The sequence below is a fragment of the Natator depressus genome, chromosome 16, assembly GCF_965152275.1.
Source record: "Natator depressus isolate rNatDep1 chromosome 16, rNatDep2.hap1, whole genome shotgun sequence".
Lineage (NCBI taxonomy): Eukaryota > Metazoa > Chordata > Testudines > Cheloniidae > Natator > Natator depressus.
Genome location: NC_134249.1, coordinates 31,932 through 55,224, shown reverse-complemented (window position 1 = coordinate 55,224; position 23,293 = coordinate 31,932). Strand labels below are relative to the sequence as shown.

The 23,293-nt window shown below is 50.9% G+C and overlaps 4 non-coding genes and 1 pseudogene across 4 annotated transcripts; 3 read left to right on the top strand and 2 right to left on the bottom strand.

Annotated features, from left to right (window-relative positions):
* Positions 1-3,403: 3,403 nt before the first annotated feature.
* On the bottom strand, positions 3,404-3,485 carry TRNAS-UGA (transfer RNA serine (anticodon UGA)). Its single transcript has one exon. It is a non-coding gene; the product is annotated as a tRNA-Ser (tRNA).
* A 5,494-nt stretch (positions 3,486-8,979) lies between these two features.
* Positions 8,980-9,061, bottom strand: TRNAS-UGA (transfer RNA serine (anticodon UGA)). Its single transcript has one exon. It is a non-coding gene; the product is annotated as a tRNA-Ser (tRNA).
* A 2,096-nt stretch (positions 9,062-11,157) lies between these two features.
* TRNAM-CAU (transfer RNA methionine (anticodon CAU)) lies at positions 11,158-11,229 on the top strand. The gene has a single exon. It is a non-coding gene; the product is annotated as a tRNA-Met (tRNA).
* Positions 11,230-20,644: 9,415 nt separating this feature from the next.
* TRNAF-GAA (transfer RNA phenylalanine (anticodon GAA)) lies at positions 20,645-20,717 on the top strand. Its single transcript has one exon. It is a non-coding gene; the product is annotated as a tRNA-Phe (tRNA).
* Positions 20,718-22,862: 2,145 nt separating this feature from the next.
* Positions 22,863-23,069, top strand: LOC142000113 (U2 spliceosomal RNA; annotated as a pseudogene).
* Positions 23,070-23,293: the final 224 nt, after the last annotated feature.

Here is a 23,293-nt window from a genome sequence, read left to right as displayed (position 1 = left end):
GTAACGCATTCCAGTGTTTCACCACCCTCCTAGTGAAAAATGTTTTCCTAATATCCAACCTAAACCTCCCCCACTGCAACTTGAGACCATTACTCCTTGTCCTGTCCTCTTCTACCACTGAGAATAGTCTAGAACCATCCTCTCTGGAACCACCTTTCAGGTAGTTGAAAGCAGCTATCAAATCCCCCCTCATTCTTCTCTTCTGCAGACTAAACAACCCCAGTTCCCTCAGCCTCTCCTCAGAAGTCATGTGCTCTAGACCCCTAATCATTTTTGTTGCCCTTCGCTGGACTCTCTCCAATTTATCCACATCCTTCTTGTAGTGGGGGGCCCAAAACTGGACACAGTACTCCAGATGAGGCCTCACCAATGTCGAATAGAGGGGAACGATCATGTCTCTCGATCTGCTGGCTATGCCCCTACTTATACATCCCAAAATGCCATTGGCCTTCTTGCAAGAAGGGCACACTGTTGACTCATATCCAGCTTCTCGTCCACTGTCACCCCTAGATCCTTTTCCGCAGAACTGCTGCCTAGCCATTCGGTCCCTAGTCTGTAGACATTGGGTTCTTCCGTCCTAAGTGCAGGACCCTGCACTTATCCTTATTGAACCTCATCAGATTTCTTTTGGCCCAATCCTCCAATTTGTCTAGGTCCCTCTGTATCCTATCCCTGCCCTCCAGCGTATCTACCACTCCTCCTAGTTTAGTATCATCCACAAATTTGCTGAGAGTTCAATCCACACCATCTTCCAGATCATTTATGAAGATATTGAACAAAACCGGCCCCAGGACCGACCCCTGGGGCACTCCACTTGACACCGGCTGCCAACTAGACATGGAGCCATTGATCACTACCCGTTGAGCCCGACAACCTAGCCAACTTTCTACCCACCTTATAGTGCATTCATCCAGCCCATACTTCTTTAACTTGCTGACAAGAATACTGTGGGAGACCGTGTCAAAAGCTTTGCTAAAGTCAAGAAACAATACATCCACTGCTTTCCCTTCATCCACAGAACCAGTAATCTCATCGTAGAAGGCGATTAGATTAGTCAGGCATGACCTTCCCTTTGTGAATCCATGCTGACTGTTCCTGATCGCTTTCCTCTCATGTAAGTGCTTCAGGATTGATTCCTTGAGGACCTGTTCCATGATTTTTCCGGGGACTGAGGTGAGGCTGACTGGCCTGTAGTTCCCAGGATCCTCCTTCTTCCCTTTTTTAAAGATTGGCACTACATTAGCCTTTTTCCAGTCATCCGGGACTTCCCCCGTTTGCCACAAGTTTTCAAAGATAATGGCCAATGGCTCTGCAATCACATCTGCCAATTCCTTTAGCACTCTCGGATGCAAGGCGTCCGGCCCCATGAACTTGTGCACGTCCAGCTTTTCTAAATAGTCCCTAACCACCTCTTTCTCCACAGAGGGCTGGCCACCTACTCCCCATGCTGTGATGCCCAGAGCAGCAGTCTGGGAGCTGACCTTGTTCGTGAAGACAGAGGCAAAAAAAGCATTGAGCACATTAGCTTTTTCCACATCCTCTGTCTCTAGGTTGCCTCCCTCATTCAGTAAGGGGCCCACACTTTCCTTGGCTTTCTTCTTGTTGCCAACATACCTGAAGAAACCCTTCTTGTTACTCTTGACATCTCTTGCTAGCTGCAGCTCCAGGTGCGATTTGGCCCTCCTGATTTCATTCCTACATGCCTGAGCAATATTTTTATACTCTTCCCTGGTCATATGTCCAACCTTCCACTTCTTGTAAGCTTCTTTTTTATGTTTAAGGTCCGCTAGGATTTCAGTAAGATTTCTTGCCAGACAGGAGGCTCTCTTAAGATCTGTTTCTGTATCTGGTGGTGATGGGCACTATCAGGGCAGGATCGTCTTCCTAACTGACCAATACCATCGTATTTCAGTAGGAAGGGTTGGGGATGTGAGGATGTGACCATTCGCTTCCCAGCTTATGGCTGCCCCTGCAGCTTAGCCAAAGGCCTTAGCCTAAGAACCCAGCCTCAGACTCTCCTGGGGAGAGAAGGCCCGCACACAGGCAGACTGTGATTTTGATTCTTTGTTTTGTACCCCGTAACTAGCTAAGTGATGAAAACACACAGTAAAAATACACTGTGATAAAAAAAAGCCTGTACTCTTAAAGCATAGGCTTTACAGGCAGGCCTGAATATCTCTATTCTAACAAGGATCTTTGGGAAATCAGCCTTTGCTGACAAGGTTTGTCTCTGTTCCTATTTCACCTTCCAGTGTCATGCAGAGGGATCTTTGGAATATTTTTGGGAGCGTAATAACTATCTCCGAAACTTTATTTACTTAAACTTCAAAATTGGTGTCACCTGATTTTTGCATCGCCCTGTGAAAAAACAACGGACACGTCGGGCTTTCTACAGGGCGTCATGATGCTAAAGTTGGGGAATTCAATTGCTGTACTTGTGTGTGGGGGGGTTGCTTCTCCACAGCTGACTCAGAGCTTCCAGCCTCGGGCTGCCCCTGCCTCACTGCCAGGCACACCGGGCTGTTAGCTGCACCCACTGTCCTTTCCAGGAGTCCCCGCTGAACCCTGCGGGTGACTCTGCAGGTGGAGAAGGTGCTGTGTAGCGATGTAGAGCAGCTGCAGGAAGGAGCCGGGGTCACTATTCAAATTCTGAATTGCATAATTTTCCAAAGTTGGGAATGTCCAGAACCAATTCTAAGGGGAAGGCGAATGCAGAACAGTTACACTGGAGGGGCCCAGACCTGCAGTGGGGGCACAGTGGAAATTAATAATGGGAAGATCATTTGTTAAATTAGTCGTCACTGACAAGATTTGTCTCTGTTCTTATCTCATGTTATGGTGTTATTCAGAGGAATCGGTACATATTTTTACTGTAGTAATTAAACGCTTAACTTTATTTAATCAAGCCAAAAACTTTGCATCACTTATTTTTTCTCTGTCCTAGCAGGAATGAATTGAATTTTGTGATATTCTGGAAAGCACAGAGAGATTAACTGTGGGGAATTCAGTCTCTGTGTTTGTGAGCTGATGTTTTCCTCTCACAGGTCAGTGCTTGCATGGAAATCCTAAGAGGGATCTAAGGGCTGGTGTATGCTGGACACTTAACTGGCAGAGCTACGTCTCTCAGGCTGTGAAAAATCCACAGCCCCCAAACCAATATAGTTAAGCTGACCTAAGCCCTGGTTAGATAGACCTAAATAGAAGGAAAAATTGTTCCGTCAATGTAACTATTACAGCGATGGGAAAACCCCTCCACTCGCTGTAGCAACTGTCTACTCCAAAGCACTATCGCAGTGTCACAGCAGTGTTTTAAGTGTAGACAACCTCAGAGTGAGACCAGATCTGGCTCCAGTTCACATGCTGTGGCACTAAGATTGCAGTAGTCATAACATTCTTGTGCTTCCATCGTTGGCAGGATTTGAACCTGCGGGGGGTGACCCCAATGGAATTCAAGTCCATCGCCTTAACCACTCGGCCACAACTACGTGATGGATGGCTATTTCACTACACTATGATTCAGTTCTCACAGAATTGTCACTTCAAATTGCTCAGATCCACTTCCCCAGCACACTCAAGGCTGTGCATTAGTGTAAGTGTGTCCATGGCTGAACAGCAAGAATTCCTGCCCATTTCCCTTCCGGCTGGAGCATGATGAGAGTGTGTTTGTGTTAACGACATTGCTGTAGATCATTGTTCATGCCCCAAATTGACAATTCAGACAGTCCCTTTCCTAGTTAAATCTCCAGCACATCATTCCAATAGCAGGGGTCAGGATTTCTCTGGGGCATGGACATTTTTCAGGGGGTTGGTGCATGAACTCAGCCTTGCATTCCATCCTTGATGTTTCATGGACTAACAAGAGCAGCATAAAGAAAGAGCCGAGCCAATATCTCCCTGTCAGGGATGCAGGTGGCCACATCCCATCTGTCTGACCATTGCCATTGCAGGAGAGAAGGGTTCACTGAAGTTGAATGCCCTGGCTCAGACAAAACACATAAGGAGGTTTTGCTGTTCATGGATCTGTGCAAAGGAAATTGTGTCTCTGTGTTTTCCCCAGTGACTCCTACATCCCACCCCCAATATCTTCTGGTTGAACGAGGATGGGTCATTCAGAAAATCATCTTGTTTGGATGTAAAGATGTGAAATGATGGGAAAATTGACCGTTCTTCCTAGTTTAAATTCTGTAACTTCTACATTGGACAATAATACTCAGCTCTTCACTGGCCATATGAGGTCTGGGGCTGGGGAAGGAATGTGTTCAGAGACATGACTCAGCATGACAGACTCAGGGTTCTGGATCCAACCCAGTCAGCAAAGCACTGACACATGGAAAGGAGGTGTCCAGAGATCACATTCGCCACCACCGCGCAATGGGAGCTGATGTTCAGTTCCACCATGTTCCACCGAAGTCCTTTCCGGAGTCACTGTCTCTTGAACATCACATTGGGGCGGCTCACCCCTCACAGTGATATCCTGCTCCGGCTACAGATTGAATGGCAGCGCCACAGTCCAGATCCCCAGTGAGATTTAGTGGTCTGCCGTATGAGAGACAATAACTCCACTGGAGAACCACAAATGTTCAAACTATAAAAAAGTGACCTCTGCCTTGTAGGCCACACTCACTGCTGGGGACCTACACCGGGATAGGGCTGACACTCAGAGGAGCTCTGCGCTTCTGGTCTACATGGAATTATTTGGGCATTAAATCTATCAGGATGAAGGGGTTCGAGTTACCTGTGCCCTGTTCCTTTAAGGCATTGGAGCAATGCTGGGGAGATTGAAGGGCACGGAGCTGGGGAGCAGTGTGTGCTCCAAGGAAAGTTGTTGTGCTCTGGTGACACAGAGTGGGTGTGGGGGTCTTGTAAGCCTTGGGGTTTGTATACAGATAAAGTTTACTAACCCGCAGGTTCAAAGCTGTTCCTGCTCTGGGCCACACAGGGCAGTCTTTGCTGAGAGTGTAGCTCAGTAGGTGAATATTTGCCTGGAGGGCAATGGGTTCCTAGTTCAAATCCAAATGACTCCCTTTAAAAACTTTTTCAAATGAAAATCGATTTCCAGACCCATCTCCAGTGTGTTCAGGAGTCCGCTGAATGGGGATGCTTGAAATGAATGTAAACACTCAACAGTTCCCCTTGCCAATGTAGAAAACCCAGCAGCTGAAAACCACTCCAGTCCTCGCGTCTCCAAGAGGGGCACACTGTATTTGGGGCATGTGCGACACCTCTGGGACGATGACAGGTGAAAAAATGCTGGATTCAATGACAGCTGAGACCACAGGAGGGGAAGGTGAATGGCAGCACCGCACAGGGTCATAACACTCAGATCCGGGGCTTCACTGTCACTACCCCGTGTTTGCCCTCATTTATATCCTAAGAAACACACCCTTCCCCCTCCCCCACACACTGTCATACCCAACCTTTTCCCCTGGAGCCCACCCCAACCCTGTCCTACCCCTCTCCCACACACACACCATGGGACACAGCCTCTCTGTGACTCACCCAGGTCGGGACTTGCCTCTGCATCGCCCCAACAGGGGAGCAGAGAGCCTGAAGGGCCACAGGAGACAGATGAAGATCGGCCGGAATAGAAAAGTCTTCCCTTCGCTTCTTCAGAGTCTCCTTAACCTCACCCAGGAGAAGTTCCAGCACCGGGTGGGCTCAAAGCACCAACCTTCCCCTCAGCAGCGGAAGGTGGGAACCAGCTCGATCACACAGAAGGAGGCTCCCCACCTCTGCTCCTGCTGTCCTGCAGCCTTTCATATGGATTTGTTTTAGGTAATGCAACCCCCTCGCCCACAATCCATCCATGGAACAATGAGAGTGGGCACTAACTGTGGGCTCCAGTGGTGCAGTGGGTTAGCCCACATTACCTAGAGAGCAGTGCTGTGTAGAGTGATGTTTAGGTTATGAGTTCAAACCTCAACCGGAGCACCCACTTTCTTTAAGCGAGTGGCTTCTGCCAATCATTTTGCCCTGTGGAAAATACAATTCCAACCCAGCAGACACCGAGGTCCCTTCCTTTACCGAGTGCAAGGCAGATTCCACACATCTGCAAGGCTCTGCTCTCCATCCGCCACCTGTGTCAGGAGGGGTAAAGCCCAGCCCAGAGCTCTGCCCATCCTGTGATTCTTCACCCCATGACTCCTCCTCAATCTTTGATCTCCAAACCACCTTTGTGCACACTTTTGTTTTGTGCTCTTTGTTTACGAGTTGTTCTCTCTTGGGACTGACAGAGGCCAGACAGAAATCCATCTTCTCCAACCCATCCTCATCCAAGTCTAAGATATTGCAGCCAGTATAGGTAAGCCAGGCAAGGTGGATTGCTTTATCTTTTGTTTTATGTGAATTTTCCCTGTGTTAAGACGGAGGTTTATTCCTGTTTTCTGTAACTTTAAGGTTTTGCCCAGAGGGGGATCCTCTGTGTTTTGAATCTGAATACCCTGTAAAGTATTTTCCATCCTGATTTTACAGAGATGATTTTTATCTTCCTTTTTTTTTAAATAAAATCCTTCTTTTAAGAACCTGAGTGATTTTTCCATTGTTCCAAGATCCAGGGGTTTGGGTCTTTGATGATTTTGTAACCAATTGGTGAGGATATTATTCTCAAGCCTCCCCAGGAAAGGGGGTGTGTAGGGCTTGGGGGGATATTTTGGGGGAAGACGTCTCCAAGTGGGCTCTTTCCCTGGTCTTTGTTTAAAACGCTTGGTGGTGGCAGCATACCGTTCAAGGACAACGCAAAGTTTGTACCTTGGGGAAGTTTTTAACCTAAGCTGGTAAGAATAAGCTTAGGGGGTCTTTCATGCAGGTCCCCAAGTCTGTACCCTAGAGTTCAGAGTGGAGAAGGAACCCTGACAGCTAGACTGGACGCACCTGGAGCTCACGCCCTAGCTTTTGTGATGCCCAACCCCCAGCTCCTTCCCAGGGCTCTAGCTGAAGCCAGAGCATTGGCCTGAGCAGCCGAGAAGAGGTTTCAGTCCTGAAGAAAGCAGGACTTTCAGTACAAAGGGAAAACGGCACAAGTCCATCTGCAAAGGGACTTGCACCCTCAATTGCCTGATCGAAAGTCAGACGCCTTATCCATTAGACCACAAGAGAAAAGCCTTTCCAAGCACTTCCTTCGAAAAGGTGGACACTGTGTTTCTCGGGTCAGCTACTGAGGGGGGCAGAGATTCTCTGGGCACAAGAAGTCGAGTTCCCAGCGAGACGTGAGACTTAATTCTATGGAGCCAGGTGCAGAACTTTGGCAGGGAGGCTTAGGCATGGGGGGATTGGGGTGCAGCGGGTGGGCCGGCTGTCTAGGTGCAGAGATTTATTGACCCTGAGGTGCAGGAGAGAGGAAGCGGAGGACGAATCGGCAGTGTGCGTGGAGAAAAAGAGGATGGGGAGAGGCTCTCAGCAAGCCTGGCCAACTCAGTCCATAGAGCATCAGGCTCTTAATGGGCGGGGCCAGGGTTCAAGCCCCTGTCCAGGCACTCAGCTCTTGAGTGCCAGGAGCCATATCATTCCTGGTGGTGTCCAGAGCCATGTGTGGGAAAGGGAGGCTGAGACTTGTGCACCCTGCTCTGTGGCAGGGATCCTGGTAGCTCAGACTCAGGGAAGGCTTCTGTACTCAGAGGTGCTGACTTGGAGACTTCCTGGGGGTTGCTTGACCCCTGCCCCCACCCCTGTCCAGTCTCTTGCCATGCCACCCTATTTCTTCCTCTCCCCAGTCCTCCCGCATGCTTGATCACTGGCAGAGGGGAGAAGCTGAAGGAGAAGAGGAGGAGCTTGTGGGCCGGGCCTACTAGCAGGTGGGAGGTGCTGGTGGGGAGCTGGCTGCCAGTGGGCGCTGAGCACCTGTTTTTTTGCTTCTGTTCGTGCTGCAGCCCCATAGCACCCAGGGAGTCGGTGCCTCTGGCTGCACTGATGGCTCCTTTCACACTCTAGAGGGAGGAACAGAACCAGGGTTATGGCTGATCTATGGGGCAGGGGGCGTTAGGTGAGTGGCAGAGGCTTCAGGGCTTCAGGAGTTTGCCTGACACCTCAGGGGCACAGTGTGAGGTGGTGTCCCAGGGATCTGTATGAAAGGAGCAGAACAAGATTTACTTGGGGTGGGGAGAGAATTGAGAGCATCTCAGGGGTTGTAGAGAGTATTGCCCGGGTTAGAGACTGGCTGTCATAAATATAAAGGGAAGGGTAAACACCTTTAAAATCCCTCCTGGCCAGAGGAAAAATCCTTTCACTGTAAAGGGTGAAGAAGCTAGGATAACCTCGCTGGCACCTGACCAAAATGACCAATAAGGAGACAAGAGACTTTCAAAAGCTGGGAGGAGGGAGAAAAACAAAGGGTCTGTGTCTGTCTGGGTGATGCTTTTGCCGGGGACAGACCAGGAATGGAGTCTTAGAACTTAGTAGGTAATCGAGCTAGCTATGTGTTAGATTATGATTTCTTTAAATGGCTGAGAAAATAAGCTGTGCTGAATAGAATGGATATTCTTGTCTGTGTGTCTTTTTGTAACTTAAGGTTTTGCCTAGAGGGATTCTCTATGTTTTGAATCTAATTACCCTGTAAGGTATTTACTAGCCTGATTTTACAGAGGTGATACTTTTTTTACTGTTTCTTCTATTAAAATTCTTCTTTTCAAGAACTGAATGTTTTTTTCATGGTTCTTAAGATCCAAGGGTTTGGGTCTGTGGTCACCTATGCAAATTGGTGAGGATTTTTACCAAACCTTCCCCAGGAAGTGGGGTGCAAGGGTTGGGAGGATTTTGGGGGAAAGACATTTCCATACAACACTTTCCTAATAAAATAAACCCGGATAAACGTTTGGTGGTGGCAGTGGAAGTCCAAGGGCAAAGGGTAAAATAGTTTATACCTTGGGGGAGTTTTAACCTAAGCTGGTAAAAGTAAGCTTAGGAGGTTTTCATGCAGGTCCCCACATCTGCACCCTAGAGTTCAGAGTGGGGAAGGAACCTTGACACTGGCTAAAACACAGGCCTCGCTGTGAGCAGGATTCGAACCTGCACAGGGGAACCCTATTGGATTTCAACTCCAACGCCTTAACCACTCAGCCATCACAGCTGCAAGCACACTAGTGCTTCAATGCCACAGAAACTGGTAAATAATCGCAATGCCCAGGCTTGACGTCATCTGAAATACAGAATTCCAACAGCTCCGAAAGCACAGGGGGGATTTGGGGTTTGTTCTCTTTGCTTTGCCATGTGCAGTCACACAGAGAGGGCTTTCAAAAGTCTCCCCTCCCACAAAGCGGGAATGGGAAATGATTCTCAACTTGACGCTTGATGTGAATGAGGATGTCTGGAGCACAGGGCCAGGGACTGACCTGTGCTAGAGAAACGAGTGACACATGGAACCATGGAATAGCAGCAGTACTGTGCAGGAAAATGTCTCACAAGAGGTATTAGCTCATTCGTGGTTTGGTAGCGAAGTCACAGAGATCGGGGGGAAGTCTAGCTTTGGGTTCTGGCCATCAGAGGGATGAGTTTTATTGTCTCCAAATTTCAGTAGAAAAATTCAGACCCAAACTGTGTGTGGTGGGGGTTTCTGTGGTTTGCATTTGGTTTGTTCTGTTTTTCTCATTTGAAATATTCTTGATAATTTGTCTGGGAAAACTGTTTGGACAAGGCCAAGGACAAGTTAGAACAATTAAAATCTCCATGGGAGTGAGGGGATCCCTCAGCGCCGGGAGAGGGGTGGAGATTTTCATGAGGGGCGTTGAGGCTATAAATGAGAGGCTTTTGCTCCAGCGGCAGGAGAGGCTTGGCAGGTTCATTTTTACCAAGTGACTCCTCCCCCCCAACACACACACACACACACACATTGCTCTCCTGATGCTGCTGCCCCAGCTCAAACCCCACTGTCACCCCCAGTATGTGACCTACAGCTTCCTGGTGACAAAGCCCTTATATATCAGAGACAAACTCCCCTAGTCTGCCCCTTCTCCTAGCTGAGCCCTCCCTCCACAGAGCCCAGGACAGCCCCGACCTAGCTGGATCTCGCGGCAGATGAACGACGATGCGCGTTGCTGACACAAGGAGCCAAGTGGGCACACACCCAAGCAATGTAATAACTGTGTCAGTTCCAGGGACATAACTGTGTAGTACAGACATTGCCTGAGTATTTCACTCCGTGCACTGAGACGGGAGCGTAAAACACCCACCCACCATTGAAATCCCCCAATTTACTGTCTCTGCCCTTCCCAGAAAGTCATAAACTTCAGTTCATTCTTGCTAGCAGAGGGGAAATTCAGGTGACACTTATGTTTACGACTGATTAAATAATGTTTAGAGTTTTATTAATATTATAGAAAAATTAACAGTAATTTCTTGACAAAACACCACAAGGTGAAACAGGAACAGAGACAAACCTTGTCAGTAAAGTCTCTTTTCCCCAAAGATCCTCAAAATATTCTTAATTCCCACCCCACTGCCATAGGACATCTGTACAGGTTAAGTGTCCTGCATCCATTTTCCCATTAGAATTGCCCTTGTTGGACATTCCCAGACCTGGACATTGGTGAAATACAGAATTTGAGCAGCAAACCCGGCTCCCTGCACCAAGGGGGGGGGGGGCGTATTCTTCCTGTCACTTACTCCTTTATAATACCACAGAGAAATATTTTTCAAAAGCCAAACCATCCCTGCACCATCCTCAGTCAGCCAATGAACAGGGAAAAGGTTACAGACAGCAGAGTGCACTGGAGAACTGACCAGGTATCTGCTGGCTTTGGATCTTTGAGCTGAGAGTGGGACCACACACAGTGACTGGTGACATGGGGTGGCACTGGAGACATGGCTATAGAACGTCTGAATGAGGAAGGAGACAAATCTGTGGGGAGCTTCCCTCATCACTCTGAAAGTTCTGCTCACTGTGGACACTGGTAAACCCACATGGGTAGAGCTCAATGAGAAGAACTGGGGGCTGAGGGAGCTGTGTATGGCAATGCAGCTAGTCATGTAGAGGTGTGTGATCAAAATGAAAAATGTCTCTGAGATTCAGTACCGGGGACATTAGGGCACCAATGGCCCTGACACACCAGGCCCATGCTCGGAGCCCACAATGACGACATAGGGGCCCACAAATATGTTTGGCACCAGGGCTCACAAAAGGTTAATCTGCCCCTAAATCCAGATGCTGGGGGCTGTGGATGAAGACCCAGCAGAGTGGCGCAGCGGCAGCGTGCTGGGCCCATAACCCAGAGGTCGGTGGATCGAAACCATCCTCTGCTAGGGATGCACTTGTTTCTTTCTGCTCTGGGCCTTCATGCGAGGCAGCGACCAGCAGAGTGCCAAGAGCCTAGGCCATGAGGCCAGAGGTGGCTGAGGCGGGGGCCTGCCAGGGAGCTCCCTGGCACCTCTGGCTGTCTGGGCTGAAGGCAAGAGGCCTGCGTGTGGTGAGGGCTCCTGTCCCGGCCTGAGACAGCCGTGCTTACTCGTCCCCTTCTCCCACCCGCACCGGCAGGCGGCTGCTGCAGGAGAACAGGAGGGAGGCTCTCGGGATGCTGGGCAGTTCTGGGCAGCTCTGTGTGGCTGTCTAGGGAAAGAGCCGAGGCTTCCAACTCGACCTGCCATTGACTCGCGGGGCTCTGCACTCCATCAGCCGGGGCAGGCCAGGCTGCGGCCGGGACTCAGGCTGGGGCAGCATGGCCGTGCTTCCCTGACGAGGCATGAGGCAGGCCAAGGTTTTTGCTCAGGCAACAGGGAAGTGGGAGGGAGGCGTCTTCGAGCTGGCGCATCTCGTCCGTTTCTCCCTTGCTGCGTGGGTGGGAAGGGAGTGAAATGTTCCCGGCTGAAGGTTTTGCACTTGGCCTTGAGGATTAAGCCTGAGCCCCTGGCATGGCTGCTGGGAGACGGGATTCTGGGTTGCATCCAGGTGGGTGACACTAGGATTCAAGGGTTAGTTAGTGTGATAAAAATGGTTTAAAAAAAGTCAGTTTAAAAGTGAGCTGGCTGTTATTAAAGGCGTTTCCCCAGGTCAGCTCCAAAAGCTCTTCTAGAGACGCCCTGGGTTCACGCCTTTAATAACAGCCAGCTCACGTTTAAACTGACTTTTTTTAAACCATTTTTATCACACTAACTAACCCTTGAATCCTAGTGTCACCCCCCATAAAATGGCTTCAGCCTTGTATTTTACCCAGGGTAAAACTAAACATCCCTTCAAATACAATGGAGTGGAGATCAATCCCTTTTCAGAGTTAACGCACATGAAAGAACCATGTTACGTTTCATCCCTTATGTCCTGGTCCCATCGCCTTTCCCTCCTCTCCGTTACAAGTTGTTGTATTTTGCACAGAAACTTTATTTCCTCAGAGAGACCTGGGAACAAGGGCTGCCTGCTACACGGTACCAGATGAACACCTGTAATAGGAGACAGCCGTCCCCCTGTCAGCAAATCATCTCCCACCTTCAGAGATGCAGGTGGGGGGAAAGCAGCAGCCTCTCCCTGCAGCGCCCAGCTGTTGCTCCTGGATACACTGCCTTGGTGTCTGCTGGCGCTACCAGCAGGGAATCGGCGTCATGTACCTCCCAGCCCCTTGGGGCTCCAGGCAGCGCATCTGCAGGCATGTGGGGCTGGGGGTATTCTTGATGGGGTAGGAAGCTTCAATTCTGCAGGCAGCTGGTGAGTTCCCAACTCACCTACCAGGGGGCTGAGAGGCTCTGGGGGAAGACTTTGGGCTCCAGCTTGCCAGGGCTCCAGGACTGGGCTTGGGGTTTCAGGGCCCCTCCCTCCCTCGTGTCAGCTCCAGGGCTCTGGGCTTTAGCCTACCCACCTCCAGCCCTCCCCAGCTCCAGCCACAGGGCTTCAGCAGAGTGCTCTGGGCTTCAGCCCATGGGCTATGGCTTCAGACTTCAACCCCCGGGGCAGTGGGGCTCCGGCTTGGAAAAATTGCCACAGTTGCCACCAGCAAAAGTTGGTGGCCGCACTCTGAGGCCACCAAAAAAATGGTGATGGAACCCCTGCTCCAGAGCACAGAAGGGCAGCAGTGGAGGCAGCGGGCAGCCTGGGCTGGGCAGATGCTCAGAGCAGAGCCCCAAAGGGCTGTCCTGTCTCCCTCCTCAGCAGCAAACCATCAATCCCCCCGACCCCTGAGACAGCAGCCTGGGGTTAAGGGCAGCACCCACCGGGGATTTCTCATCTTGCTCCCACTGGTGTGAGCAGCGACCTGGGGGTGTTTCTAGCAGAGCCGTTGGAACTGAAGTGGGGAACCAGCCTTTTATAACAGGCAGCTCAAGAATGGCATCAGATGAGCAGACCATTGCTGTAACTACTAGGCCACCTTGCCCGATGAATGGACTCTTATTTCCTTGTTTCTAAGGTCTCTGCTTCCTGCAACCTTTTCCTCAAGTTCATTGGCTGGCTGGGCACGGGAGGGTCTGTACTATTGAAAAAGACCAAGTGCCAGGGACAAAACACTCCAATCCCGCCTGGTGCAGGGAGCCGGGTTTGCTCTTCAAATTCTGTCGTTCGTAAATGTCCAGGTCTGGGAATGTCCCACAGAAGCATTTCTAATGGACAGCTGGCTGCAGAGCAGTTAAACTGCACAGAGCTCCTGTGCAGAACAGATGGGAATTAGAAACATTTTGAGGATCATTTGGGAAATTAGCCTTTGTTGACAAGCTTTGTCTCTGTTCCTATTTCACCTTCCGGTGTTATGCAGAGGGATCTTTGGCTTATTTTTGTGAGCTTAATAACTATCTCCGAAACTTTATTTACTCAAACCGGCACTGGTGGGATAAGGAACAATTCAAGCTGTCACTGAACTGACGTCTGGAGATCATTTTTTGACCGGGAGAGGGACACCTCCTCTTAAAGGTGTTTGTCTGCCTGGCAGCCCTGGTTCCCAGGTCTCTCCTGAGGGAAGAAAGTTTCTATGCAAAATACCAAAACTTTTAAGGGAGAGGAGAGAAAGGTGATGGCCACACGATGGGGCCAGCATGAACCACAAAGTGGTGCTTTCACGTGGGATGACTCTGAACATTGACTGAGCTGCACTCCCTTGGATTTGAAGAGACGTTTACTTTTGGATTTGGGAAACTACAATGCTGAAGCAATTATATCAGGGGTCTCAAACTCCCAGCCTCCGGGCCATTTGCCACCCGCGAACCTCCCCAATGTGGCCCACAGGGCTCCAGCAGTTTTGGTGCCAGGTCTCTCCCTTGGCCCCACCTGCTGCCCCAAACACTCCCCCGCCCCCCGACTCCAGGGGCCCCGGCAGCGCAGCGGAGCTGAGTGGCGTTTTCCTGCTTACTCCAGTGGCTGCCGGCCCCTCCCTGTGGCACCGGGGAGGGGGGGGGGCTGTGCCTGCGCGTGCTGCCCCTCCCTGAGCGCCCCTGCGGCCAATGGGGTACTGTGGGGGTGGTGCCTACGGCCAACAGGGTGCGGAGGCTCCCACCCCACCTTGGAGCCCCAGGTAAGCACCGCACCTCCAACCCCCTCCCAGAGTCTGCATCCCCCCCCCACATACCCCCCTCGCTTCCCCAACTCTCTCCCAGAGCCTGCATCACATCCCCCAGCCTCCAAACTCCCTCCCACAGCCTGCACCCCCTTCCCACACACCCCCTCCTGACCCCAAACACCCTCCCAGAGCCTGCACCCCCACCCCTCCTCCTGCACCCCCACCCCCTGCCCCAGTCCGGAGCCTGCACCCAGGACCCAAACTGCATCCCAGAGCCTGCACCCCAGACCCCCCCTCCCACCCAAACTGCCTCCCAGAGCCCAACCTCTCACCCCTTCTGCACCCAAAGTCCCTTCCAGAGCCCGCACCCCAATCCCCTACCCCAGACCTCTTCTCCCACCCAAACTCCCTCCCAGAGCCTTAGGCAGGTGGGGGGTGGAGTTTTTTGGGGGGTGGAGTTTTGGGGAGCGGGTTCTGGGCCGCATAAATGACATTATTGGCCCACTGGGAGAATTTGAGGATTTTCACTGGCCCTAAGGGAAAGTGAGTTTGAGACCCTGCTTTAAGGGATTGGAGCAATGCTGGGGAGATGGAAGGGCACAGAGCTGGGGAGCAGTGTGTGCTCCAAGGAAAGTTGTTGTTGTGCTCTGGTGACACAGGGAAGGTGTGGGGATCTTGTAAGCCGTGGGGTTTGTGTAGAGATAAAGTTCACTAACCCCCAGGTTCAAAGCCGTTCCTGCTCTGGGCTATACAGGGCAGTCTTTATTGAGAGTGTAGCTCACTGGTTGAATACTTGCCTGCAGGGCAATGGGTTCCTAGTTCAAATCCAAGCGCTTCCCTTTAAAAACTTTTTCAAATGAAAATCGATTTCCAGACCCATCTCCAGTGTGTTCAGGAGTCCGCTGAATGGGGATGCTTGAAATGAATGTAAACACTCAGCAGTTCCCCTTGCCAATGTAGAAAACCCAGCAGAGCTGTCCAGCAGCTGAAATCCGCTCCAGTCCTCGCATCTCCAAGAGGGACACTCTGTATCTGGGGCATGTGCGACACCTCTGGGATGATGACAGGTGAAAAAATGCTGGATTCAATGACAGCTGAGATCACAGGAGGGAAAGGTGAATGGCAGCATCGCACAGGGTCATAACACTCAGATCCGGGGCTTCACTGTCACTACCCCTGTGTTTGCCCTCATTTATATCCTAAGAAACACACCCTTCCCCTTCCCCCACACACTGTCACACCCACCTTTTCCCCTGGAGCCCACCCCAACCCTGCCCTACCCCTCTCCCACACACACACGGCATGGGACACAGCCTCTCTGTGACTCACCCAGGTCGGGACTTGCCTCTGCATCGCCCCAACAGGGGAGCAGAGAGCCTGAAGGGCCACAGGAGACAGATGAAGATCGGCCGGAATAGAAAAGTCTTCCCTTCACTTCTTCAGAGTCTCCTTAACCTCACCCAGGAGAAGTTCCAGCACCGGGTGGGCTCAAAGCACCAACCTTCCCCTCAGCAGCGGAAGGTGGGAACCAGTTCGATCACACGGAATGAGGCTCCCCACCTTTGTTGCTGCTGTCCTGCAGCCTTTCCTATGGATTTGTTTTAGTAATGCAACCCCCGCCAACCCATCCATCTATGAACTAAAGAGACAAGCCCCTAAATGTGGGCTCCAGTGGTGCAATGGCTTAGTGCACAGGACTTATAGAGCAATGCTGCAGTTGTGAGTTCAAACCCCAGCTAGAGTACTGGTTTTCTGTAAGCAGATGGCTTCTGCCAATCATTTTGCCCTGCAGAAAATACAATTCCAGCCCAGCAGACACCGAGGTCCCTTCCTTTACCGAGTGCAGGGCAGATTCACACATCTACAAGGCTCCACTCTCCATCAGCCGCCTGTGTCAGGAGGGGTCAAGTAGAGCCCAGAGTGCTGCCCATCCTATGATTCTTCACCTCCTGACTCTCCTTCAATCTTTGCTCCCCAGATCACCTGTGTGCACACCCTCCTGGCTGTGAGACTCAAACCCTGCCTGACTTCTGTATGTTGGTATGTTTTGTGTCTGTTGTGTTGATGTGCATGTGGGTCCTGGGTGATTTTTGTGAATGCCTTGCCCAGTTTTGTGTGCATGTGTGTATGCTTTTTGCATGCATATTCTTTTTTGTTTAGTATTCTTTTGGTATGTGGATTTTGTGTTTTCTTGTTGTGTGCCTTTTCTGTGTTTTTTGCTGTGGATTTGTTCTTTGTATGTTTTGAGCCATTAATTAACTCTAAGCGATGCTTTGTAATTGACATGGACACCTTACAATACAAACCACTCAATTGACACTACTCTCTCTGAAAAAAGAAAAGGAGGACCTGTGGCACCTTACAGACTAACAAATTTATTTAAGCATAAGCTTTCGTGAGCTACAGCTCACTTCATCCGATGCAGTGAGCTGTAGCTCACTAAAGCTTATGCTCAAATAAATTGGTTAGTTTCTAGGGTGCCACAAGTCCTCCACTTTTGCTTGCTTGTAATTGAGATTGACGCTTGTCAAGGTTCCATCCCCACTCTGAATGCTAGGGTACAGATGTGGGGACCTGCATGAAAACCTCCTAAGCTTACTTTTACCAGCTTAGGATAAAACTTCCCCAAGGTACAAACTATTTTACCTTTTGCCCTTGGACTTTTGCTGCCAGCACCAAACGTCTAACACCAGTTATTGGGAAAGAGCTCGTTTGGAAACCTCTTTCCATCAAAACTCCTCCCAAATCTTACCCCCTTTTTTCTGGGGAAGGTTTGATAAAAATCCTCACCAATTTGCATAGGTGACCACAGACCTAAACCCTTGAATCTTAAGAACAATGAAAAAGCATTCAGTTTCTTAAAAGAAGAATTTTAATAGAAGAGAGAGTAAAAAGAATCACCTCTGTAAAATCAGGATGGTAAATACCTTACAGGGTAATTAGATTCAAAACATAGAGAATCCCTCTAGGCAAAACCTTAAGTTACAAAAAGACACAAAAACAGGAATATCCATTCCATTCAGCACAGCTTATTTTCTCAGCCATTTAAAGAAATCAGAATCTAATGCACATCTAGCTAGATTACTTACTAAGTTCTAAGACTCCATTCCTGTTCTGTCCCTGGCAAAAACATCACACAGGCAGACCCAGACCCTTTGTTTCTCCCCCCTCCAGCTTTGAAAGTATCTTGTCTTCTCATTGGTCATTTTGGTCAGGTGCCAGCGAGGTTATCCTAGCTTCTTAACCCTTCACAGATGAAAGGGTTTTTCCTCTGGCCAGGAGGGATTTTAAAGGTGTTTACCCTTCCCTTTATATTTATGACAATGCTTATGAACGCAAACAGCTCAATTGACTTGACTTGCTCAATTGGTTCTGCTCAATTGACTCTACTCTGTAAACTGATACTTTGTAATGGAGATTGGCACTTTTTGTAACAACAACCGTGGAAAGCCCTTAACTGGCGTGGCTGGCATAGGACTAAATTCCTATAAAAATGGAATCTGAGAACTGAGAACTTTCAGTCTCCGGTTCTGCCACCACCCTCCAGGAGCATCGGATGCACATCTGACACGGACTTGGCTCCATTCTTGTGTCCAGGCCACCTGGCCAGTGCTCTGTCACGGGCAACGTCTAGGCTGGTCACTATAACCCCTATGCAGAACTTGTATGACTCAAAGTATGAATGTATCTGTAGATAAGTAAGGAATAAGAAGTGACATAGCTGTGTGTGAAAAGAAAAGGAGTACTTGTGGCACCTTAGAGACTAACCAATTTATTTGAGCATAAGCTTTCGTGAGTTACAGCTCACTGTGTGTGTTTTCTATATTTTTATTATATTTACAATAAATGTGGCATTTTGCCTTGTCCCTTTTACAAGATCCTGTTGGTCTTATTTTATTAGTATAACACAGACACCCTCCCGCAGCTCTCCCTGCGCCCTGGGCTCACACCTGGGTGTCTCCCGAATCCTTGGCATTGTCCAGCATGTCTCCCTCCACAGAAGTCACCTGGCCTCATCTTAGACGCCATCTTCATATTGCTCTTCTCTGTCCCAGAGCTCCTGCTCTGCTCCTCAGACCTATCTGTCCTCAGCTCCGCAGGCAGAGGGGAAGGGGCACCGTGGGATCACACACGCCCCATTCCAGACACCCCATCGCATCCACAGGGCTCCCAAACCAGGACACCAGGCCCCACCCCAAGGGAGCAAAAAGCCTTTGTGAGCCCAGCACACACCAGACAGGAAAAGATTAACACCCACACCCAGCTGTGACGGTGCTGCTTGTGAGAGCCAGCTGAGGTCGCTCAATCACGGTGAACTGCAAACAGACCAGGGCAGACAAACCCCAAACACTGGTGGATATTCCAATAGTTAGATTTACCCAGCCAGCCCAAAACAGCTGCTATAGAACCTCCCTGGTTACTCAGACATCCAAATAATGCAGTTCCCTTAAGGTGCCCAGCCTCAGGCCTCCATCTAGACACGCATGTCAAGCATATGATGGTCAATTCTGAAAATCTTCTTTCATCACACAAAAGAAAAGATTCTCCTGACCCCAAAGGACCAAGCCCCAGACCCAGGTCAAATGAGAACTCAGATCTTTCCCCAAATACACGCTTACAGACAATTCTTATTAACTAACTAAAATTTATTAAAAAAGAAAAGAGGGAGAATTGGTTAAAAGATCAATATACAGACAAACTTGAGTTCAATTCTTGAGGTTCAGACACACAGCAGAGACGAGCTTGTAGTCGCCAAAAGTCCTTTTAGAAATAGTCCACAGGTTACAGTCCGATGTCCATATTCAGGGTGACTCCAGTCAATGACTGGGGATCTCAATCCTTATGGCTCAGGGTTTCCCCCTCTTGAAACCCAAAGCAGGTCTGAGATGAAGAAGGATCATGTCCCAAGGTTTTTATACATTTCCTGTCTGAGAAAACAATTGGCTTAACTTTCCTTCTTCCAAAGATCATGGCAATTAGCACAGGATAATTTATCCATTAAACAGTTCAGATGCAGGTGATCGCAACCTTCAAAGAGACATAGACAATAATACTATGTCACTCAAGAGTCTTCCTAAATGTTAATATTCCTTTTTTGATCTTTGAATCAAAGCTCTGGCCCTAGACAAGACTTGTTTGCGTACATCACAAGACCTGAGCAAACATCTACTCTTCTACCTCTAACAATGCAGACTTCATTTCAAAGCTCTATTCAATTACATCTCTCCCTACCCAGTCTTTAAAGTTCGGGGGAGGAGGAGGTTGGGGGCGGGGTGCTGAGGATGGTGGGGAGAGGAGGAGGAAGTTGGGGGAGGGGTGCTGAGTATGCCGGGGGTAGGAGGAGGTTGGGGGATGGGTGCTGAGGGCGGGGGAGGAGTCGGTCGGGGGAGGGACGCTGAGGACAGCGGGGAGGAGGAGGTTGGGGCGGGGTGCTGAGGACGGGGGGAGGAGGAGGTCGGGGGCGAGGTGCTGAGGACGGGGGGAGGAGGAGGTCGGAGGCGGGGTGCTGAGAATGGGGGAGGAGGGAGGAGGTCGGGGCGGGGCACTGAGGACGGGGAGGGGTTTGTGGGTAGGGGGATTGTGGGGCGCAGGCTCCAGGAGGGGTTTTGGGGTGGGAGGGATTGGGGTGGGAGGGTGGGGCAGTTGGAGGTTCGGGGTCCAGCTGGGCGGCGCTTGGCTCAGGTAGCTCCCGGTTGGCGGCTCCGCAGGACTCAGGCTGGCCCCACACTCAGGGGGTGACTCCAGATTCACCCCGAAGCAGCTGATCCTAATCTGGCCAGAGGCCCCAACTCTGTGGGTGCTCTGGGGCTGGAGCACCAGGGGGAAGAAGAGGGGTGCTCAGCACCGACTGGGGTGACCAGCCATCAGGTGACCAAGGGAGCCCAGCTAGCCTAGGGCTGGTTGGGGCAGGGTGGTTTACGGGGGGAAGCCCCAACAGGAGACAGGGGAAGCCAGGACAACAGGGTGGGGTGGCAAGTGGTGGCCAGACTCTTGCCACCAGGGTCTAGTCTAGCTCAGGGTCCAGCTCAACTTCCTCCCTGCGCCACTGGCCCTCAGTCCACTTCTGCCACCAGGTCAACCTGGGAAGTAAGGCTGGAACGGGGTGAGGCAGCAAGTCAAGCTGAGCAAGGCAGGCAAAAGTGCACCTTGCCTTCCTGGGCCTCTCACAATGACGTCCTTTCTGTGTGCCAAGGCTGACAAAACATCCCTGACAGAGAAGCAGCAGGCCAAAGGGGAGCCATGCAGCTGCCGAAGTAGCTCAGTTGGGAGAGCGTTAGACTGAAGATCTAAATGTCCTTGGTTCAATCCCGGGCTTTGGCAGGTCTTTTTCTCCCTCTTTGGTGCAGAGGTGGCTTGTTTTCTGGAGCACAGCAGCACCTTTCCCTGATACAGTGTCCAGTCCAGACTATCAGCCCCCCGGTGCAAAAACGCTATCTTAGGATGTAAACAGGAGGCTTCCAGCACTGGGACACCTGACAGAGAACTCAGTGGGGGTGTAACAGCGGCTGACTCTGAGGGTCCTGGGCTAAATCCACTTGCAGTCGGAAGCCTTTCAATTTATTTCACTGACAATGAGTAAGGTGACGATTTAATCACAGGTATTTTTCGTAAAAGTCACTGGCAGCTCCCCGTCCCATCCCTGGCCCCAGCTCACCTCCGCCTCTGCCTTCTCCCCTGAACGCGCTGTCCCGCTCTGCTTCTCCGACCCCCCACCCCGGCTTCCCTCGAATCAGCTGTTCGCGCGGGAAGCCGGGGGGCTGAGAAGCAGGCAGCAGCTTCACGCTCAGGCCCAGGGAGGCGGAGGTGAGCTGGGGTGCGGGGGCACAAGGAGGGCTGCCCGCGCCGCAGCAGGTAACACGGGGGGGGGGGTGCGCAGGGGAACCGCTCCTCGCCCCAGCTCACCTCCGCCTCCCTGGGCCTGAGTGTGAAGCCGCGGCCTGCTTCTCAGCCCTCCCCGACTTCCTGCTGAACCGCTGATTCACGGGGAGCCGGGGGTGGGGACAGAGAAGCAGAGCGGGACGGTGTGTTCAGGGGCGGAGGCGGAGCGGAGGTGAGCTGGGGGTGTGGCGGGGAGCTGCTGGTGGGTGCTCTGCACCCACCAAATTTTCCTCGTGGGTGCTCCAGCCCTGGCGCACCCATGGAGTCGGCGCCTAAGGCACCACTTTTGATGTGATCAGTGGGGGGAGCGGCTCCCAGCTCCCATCTTCCCCCAATAGCTCCCACAAGGCAGCTGCCCCGCAGGTGTGTCGTGCATCCAGCACCCGCAGAACAGGGCCCTGATCCCTGTGTGGGACCCAGTTGTGCTACTGCAATCCCCATAACAAGGATACCCGCCTCACCCAGCTCCGGGCCACTTGGGGGCAGTGCAAAAGAAATCCAATCTACTGTCAAATCATGGGGGAGAGGGCGAGGGTTTGGGGATGGCAGTGCTGGGTAATTGCAGGGTATCTGCCAGGTGGTATAAAGTGCTGCCTAGAGCTGCTATTTACCCCTTTCCATTGTAAAAACTGACTATTTATTCCTACCCTTTGTTTCCTATCTGCTAACCAGTGACTGATCCATGAGAGGGCTGGAGCCATCTGGAGCAGCTCGTAACTGTGAGTGCCAACCTCAGGGGAGACTGTTAAGGAGCAGGTCACAATCCCCAAATTGCTTGGGTGTTCTATACTTAGATTTCACCAAGTATCAGTGTCACGGAGTCCCTGGGTGATGCTCTGGAACTGCTCCCCAGGAAGCCAGGCAGGACTCTGGGGAAGTCTTCTCCCTGGGAGCAGCCTGTCTGCAGGACACACAGCTCACCCGGCTCCACCTTCCTGGCTCTGACCTCGGAACATTCAGCATCCTCTGCCCCTCCGTGCACTTCCCACAGCGAGTCCGCTCAGGTGGGGTCCTGAGGGGACCAGAGGGTCCTGCCCCCCAACTTCGCAGTCAGACGTGACTCTCAGCCAGCCAGTAAAACAGAAGGTTTATTAGACGACAGGAACATGGTCTAACACAGAGCTTGTAGGTGCAGAGAACAGGACCCCTCAGCTGGGTCCATTCTGCGGGGGCAGTGAGCCAGACAACCCCGTCTGCACTTCACTCCATGTCCCAGCCAGCCCCAAACTGAAACTCCCTCCAGCCCCTCCTCCTCTGGGCTTTGTTCCTTTCCCGGGCCAGGAGGTCACCTGATTCCTTTGTTCTCCAACCCTTTCGCTCTCACCTTGCAGGGGGAAGGGCCCAGGCCATCAGTTGCCAGGAAACAGGGTGTCGGCCATTGTCTGTGTCCAGACCCCTGCACACACCTGCCCTCTAGGGCTCTGCAATGATCATACCCCCTTACCCCACCACCTAGATCCTTAAGAACTGCATGGGGGAAACTGAGGCACCCCCACACTATTCAAAGGAAACATTAAGAACAGTCCCACTTCAGATTATGGGCGATGTGCCTTTTTTGACCTTTTAAACCAAATGTGCTATTTTTGGATAATTTAAGCATTATATGCAGAGGACTAGCTTGAATACAAATGTTAAATCTGTTCCTATCACTTTAATAACTGAGACTTCCTCTATCTGAGGTCTATCTATTCAACTGATTTTTGGAATCGGGAGATGGAATAGCAACTGGCTCCATCCACTGCACACATCACCCTGTTATTGCAGTACTGAACCTCCAGGACCGGTGGACCTCCGTATGGGGAGAATATCAAGGTTGAAGAGCAGCAAAGAAATGTGGTGTTGTCCATGTCAACATTTGGTTTGTACGAAGAGTATGGTTGGAGTCATTTCTAACCCTTTGGTTAGTTATTAGTAACATCTTATTATTAGGCCTCTCAGTTGAAAGGCTGCTCTTGCAGATTTTCCTTTGTCATTGTTTGCAGGTTAGTAACCAGTTTAATAGTTTCTTACTCTATTCT